General features: G+C 50.3%; 1 long non-coding RNA gene across 1 annotated transcript; it reads left to right on the forward strand.

Annotated features, from left to right (window-relative positions):
- The first annotated feature begins 3792 nt into the window (after positions 1-3792).
- Positions 3793-5420, forward strand: LOC101001772. Its single transcript, XR_004185385.1, has 2 exons — positions 3793-4931; positions 5064-5420. It is a non-coding gene; the product is annotated as an uncharacterized LOC101001772 (long non-coding RNA).
- The last annotated feature ends 312 nt before the right edge of the window (positions 5421-5732 follow it).

Below are 5732 nucleotides of genomic sequence, written 5' to 3' on the forward strand. Positions count from 1 at the left end.
CAGCTGTTTGCCTCCCAGGAAAGGAATCAGGTTTCTGTCAAGTGGACTCTGGGCACAGCCCCAGAGAGTTTGATGGGGTCCCAAGGACCTGGAGAGTCTGTGGAACTCACTTGTGTGGAGAGTAGTTTGGACAGGAGGCAATGGCCTTGGTATCCTCAAAAAGAGGCCCAGGGCTGGGTGTGGTGGCTCATGCCTATAATCCCAACACTTTGGGAGGCCAAGACAGGAGGATCACTTGAACCCATGTGTTCAAGACCAGCCTGGGCAAGACGGTGAGAACCCGTCTCTACCAAAAAAAAAAAAAAAAAAGAAAGAAAAAAGAAAAAGAAAAAATTAGCTGGGCATGGTGGTATGCACTTACAGTACCAGCTACTCAGGAGGCTGGGGTGGGAGGATCACTCGAGCCTGGGCGGTCAAGGTTGCAGTGAGCTGTGATCGTACCACTGCACTCCAGCCTGGGCAACAGAGCAACACCTTGACTGTAAAAAGTGAAGGCCCACTGGTCATTGCACTTGAGTAGAGTGGGCATGGTGGGCCAATGGTAGGTTTCTTGGAGCTGGCTCCCCTCAGGCTTTTTGGACAGTTGCTTCCCATCGTCACAGCCATGGGCAGCAGGGGCACGGTGTGTTAGGTCAAGAACAAGTTGGTGAGTGAACCGGTGCAAAACAGAGCTCAGACACCCTCCTCATTCATACCTGGCCTGGTGGTGCCAACCAGGCCCCGTCAGGCTGAATCCCTCGATCCGGAACTCCCAGTCTCTATCCCCAGGACCCTAGACAGCTTGTGAGGGATGTCCCCATCTGGATGGCATCCCTGGCAAAGGCCGCAGTGTTTCTAAAGAGGCTGTTCAGACATCACATCACAGTCCCAGACGGCCGAGCGGCTCCTGTGCTCACTTGGCCGCTCTCCCTGAGAAACACTTTGGATGAGAGAGTGCTTCAAGGTTGTTTTGCCTGAAGGAAGTGGTAAGAATTCAGCGAGCACCCCACAGTTGAAGGAAAAGTCGGTGGCTTTACTTACTGAAAGTATTAGTAAAGAACCCCCCGGAGGATGTGAAGCTCCAGACACTAGATGGGCAAGAAGGCTCCAGATGAGGGGGCCTTGGAGGCAAAGAGAGCGGAATTTAGAAACAAATGGTTTGGCTTCTGGAGAAGAAAGAAAGGGTTTCTTGGTGTCTAAGAGGTTTAAAATGGCTGTGCTAGGTCACGCCTGGAGCATGATCCAAAGGCAAAGGTCAGTAGTGTTTTGCTGAAGAGGTCTTCCTGAGAACGCAGCATTCCTTCCTGGCCTGCTTCACTTAGCAAACCCTCACTGAGGGCTCCTGGGATTCAGAGGATCGAAAGATGAACTAGAAATCTCACCTTCAAACTCTCCCAGGCCAGCCAGTGATGGTGACACAGTGTGGACAGAGCAAGAATATGAGGTGGATGGCCAGCACGCAGCGCACACACAGACACTGGAGCCTGGGGAGGCAGGAGCCTGAGCGGCGTCTTCAAGGGTGAGCCAGAGCTGGCCAGGCAGCCAAGGAGATAGGACAGACATTCCCAGCAGAGGGAACAGACCGTGCAACGGCTGCCAGTGACAGCATGGCCCCCAGGGAGAGTTGGGACAGTGGTAAAGGGATGGGTGCCCAAACAGGAAAAGGTGCACCTTATACTCTTTGCTTTTAACTCCCTAAATTTTCTATATGCCAGGCACACAGGAGCTTCAAAACCTTGTGGCACGAGGGCCTCTCTTGAGTCAACTTCCATCCATTCTAGCACATTAACTAAAGGCCTGTCCCCAGCTTCCGAGCTGTAGTGACTCCCCCAGGGATCAGTCTCCAGGCCACTCCCTCCTCCCATACCCTAATACTGTCCTGAAAACCCTCTGGTCCACCATGTCAGAGGCAAGCAGTACACTTGCATGTTATGAGGGACGGTTCTGTACCCAGGAAGTGAAACAATATTATCACTGTATTTTCCTGACTTCCGGTCTCACAGCGTCTCCCCAACCCAGTCCTGAAAAACTGCTATTAAATCAATGCAGCTTTAGAATTGAGGGAATCCAGTAAAACCCAACTACACCCACCTTTTAGACACAATCTTTGACCATATACGTCCAGAATTTCATATATGCTCCCTAATTGTATTCTTTTTCTTCACAATTGGACACATAGTTGACTGGCTTAACTCCAGTGAGCATTTGATTGAGGCTAAATAATCCCACTTTCAGCGTGCCTAATGATTTCCATCTTTGTCTCAATTATATGAGCTCTGTGAGACCTGCCCTTCTTATCACGAGAATCAGCACTTCATTTTTCCATTTCCACTTATTATTATAAAATAATAGGGCCAAAATGCAAGAAAATATTCAAATACTTGCACAAACACTGCTGAACAGTCCAAAGGTGACGCTGTTGAAATGCAGTTGTTGGCCGGCAGGCAGCATTACCATGTGATGGCTTTGAAATGTTCCTTCATCTGCCAGCCTGGGAGAGCCTGAAACCAGGGGTTGGCTCAAGGGGTTGGAATGGTGGTGGTGGTAGGGGTCAATGCAGAACATATGAAAAAAAGGATGTGTCATTAAAAGTTACGGGCCTAAGGTTGTCTAATACCATCCCACCCTCTGAAGCTCAGAGGGGTATAAATCCTGACACCTCCTGCCCAGATGGGCAGGCACTGCTATAGGATGAGGCTGCTGGTGAAGGTTTCTGTCCAAGCAGCTGGTATTGCATCACAAATGTGCTGGAGTAAACCTTCTCACGTCTCCAAGTCCGGAGGTGCATGGGCGGTGGGGTAGGGACTGCCATGCTATTTTATAGCTGGGGAGATTCTGCACACTCATCCGGGAGAGAGGTCAAGTTCTAGGTCACACCTTCCCAGACGTGGCTCCAGGCTGACCTGCTGCAGGGGGACTAGTGGGGGAGAAAGAGCGGGCTGCTATCATCTATAGAGATAGGGGGCTTACTGGCCATCAGAGTGGTGAAAGGATACTTAGTGTTGCTTGAAGAAATTCCTCAGGAGGCTCAAGAGTGCCTGGAAACAAACACCCAGGATTTCTTTGCCACTTAGCAACCCAGGCAGTGGAACGTGACTTACGTCTCTAAGCTTGCAGTGAGCACGGTCCTGGCAAGCTCAGCATTCCTAGGGGCTGTACTGAGAAGAAACTCCCTCTCCTCAAAGCTACCTGAATACCAAAAACCTTTCCTCAAAGCTTCTTACTCTGGAGTCAGAATCCTCCCTGATGTGGTAAGAATTTTGTGAGAAGTGGTAAGAAACCTGGTCTTTTAGTTCATAACTAGCGTGTTAGAAGGGACCGAACCCGGTCATAGGGACAGGAGACTTGGCCTCCAGGCTCGCCTCTGCCCTGTCTTTCTGAACGGCTCTGGACAAGTTCCTTCGTTTGCAAAATAAGACTGTTGGTCTATGATGGATTAGCTTTAATACTCAAGTATTAGAGTACTGGTGAAATGTGACAATATGTGAAATGTGAAAATTATAAAGTATGACTTAAAATAAATATCTTAGGAGGTACGTATGCTTTTTACAGCTGGGGAATGTAAGTCCAACCCTGGGATTTTTAACAAACTACCACAGAAGGAGGACTCCTGGGCTCCCACTCAGGCCTCAAACAGGCATTACAAAACGATAAAGCTATTTGCTTCTGAATCCAACCCTCCCAAGCTGGTTCCTCCTTCACCTGCCCTGGAAGGAAGGGCGGCAATTTCCCTTCAAGATGCTGAAGGTATGAAAGCTTTGTTCGCAAGCTGGGGTATGAAACTTTTTAAGATTAAACATAAGACCAAGCACACACTTTTCAGAGCTGCTAAGGCCCACATTTTGTGTTTAGCTTTGGGTTTCCAAGACCCAATCTGAAAGGCAGTGCTTTCTCTACCTTTAAAGAAGAAAATGGGAAAGAGAGGTGGGCTTGGGGGTTCTTATTTTGCAAACCTCCCTGGAGACAGTGCAAAAACTCCTCCTCTGCAGCAGCAGGTAAACACCTGAGCTGGGAAGGAAAGCTGCCTGCTAGTCCCAATGAATACTGGCAAGACAAGGGCAGGCAAGAGGCGGGGCAGCTTCCCTGCCAGCTGAAAGCTCACTTTTGTTTGAACCATGTCCCAACCACCCGCTGCCTCCCCTCAGGAGGGAGGGATAAAACCAAGAAGGGTGTGATTTTCCCGTGGGGCCATTGCTAAAATGAAGTCGGGCATCGTGTGGGGCGGGAAGCTGTGGCTGCAGGAAGCCAGGGGTGATGTCCTTCCTGCAGAGTCTCTCGAGCCCCGAACTTGCGGGAAGAAAGGCCTCCCCCCTTTCACCTCGTTCGGGTTGGTTTGCGCTGGAATGCCACGCTTTTCAAAGTGTCTGAGTGATAGGCACTTTCTAAATATGTACAGCGATGGCCTGATAAGCAACCAAGCGTCTGGCTTCGCGGGTTCATGCCCGAGGCTGTGCGGTCGGGAAGGGTGGGGGCTCAGCTGAAACCTCAGCTCCTCCTTACAGGCCTGGCTTGGAAACGGTTCTGTTCACTGCTGGGGTCCCCATTTTCCAACTTTTACTTCTGAGACTGGAAGAAGACAAGAGACACCTCCCCACCCCCTATCCTCTGCTTCCACGCCCGCGACTCAGCCCAGGTGACCCAAACGGCTGAGTCAACTTGGCGCAATCCGAGCGTCCCCATTGCGCCGGCCGCCCCCAGCCCCCTTCGCCCCTCGCTTGGCCCCACAATGCGCCCTTGTGCAGCGCCTGCAGTCAGGCCGGGGATTTGGCGCAGGGATGGGGGGAATATTCGTCAGATATTTAAAACAGAGCCGAGAGAACAAAGCAGGCCTTTGTGCAGTGAGGCGGCCCGGGAGCTGGGAGCCGCCGGCCCCCGCGCACGGTGCTGGGCCAGGCGAATGCGCATGCGCGGGGCGACCTGCGAGCTCGGGTTCCGGGCCGGCTTCTACCCAGGTAAGCGGGGCGCTACGTTAACCCCTTCCCATGCCGCGCCCCGGGGCGCCCGAAGCAGAAGCGGGCTGCTAGTCTGCTGCCTGCTGCATGTTTAACTGAAAAAACAAATAGTCATCTTCCATGTTTCTATAGGACACATGGCTCAAGATAAAATGATACACCACTTGAGAACCCAAATTTTCAATGACTGGAAAGACTAAGACACTTGGGTCACGTAAAAATCAAGACATTTGGAAAATACGCCATCTTCGGATGCTAGAAGAAGATGGAACCTTTTGATAGGCGTGGGCTTCTTCCGGCTTGTTTATGCTGGGTGACCGGCTCTTTCATTTTTGTGTTCACTGTCACTTGGAATTTGGAAGACATGCTGGTTGTTGTCAAGGACCTGGCTTTTGTTTTGGGTTGTGGGCTGACTGGATGGTGTTTGTTTATTAAAAAAAAAAACACCGAAAAACTAAATAGCTAAATACAAGTGAAGTGTGCATGGTACAAAGATGAGATTGTGTCATGAACCGAGAAATATGTAATTAATGAAATTCTATGCAGAAGAAAGAAAGAAAGAAGAGGAAATTAGTAGCTATTTAAATACATTATGTTATTGGGGAAGGAGATAAAGTTTCTCAAGTAAGGTAGAGTAGGAGCGAGTTGGGGGGAGGTGGCATGTGCAAAGTACCCCCATTCTGCTTTATATTGACAGTGATTGCACCCCATAGGTAATGGGGACTGGCAGACAGAGGCTGGGGGAAGCCAACGGCAGGCTTAGAAGTGAGTTATTGTGCTTGAATTATTCAGATGGGTGAG

Source organism: Papio anubis, chromosome 7 (genome assembly GCF_008728515.1).
Source record: "Papio anubis isolate 15944 chromosome 7, Panubis1.0, whole genome shotgun sequence".
Lineage (NCBI taxonomy): Eukaryota > Metazoa > Chordata > Mammalia > Primates > Cercopithecidae > Papio > Papio anubis.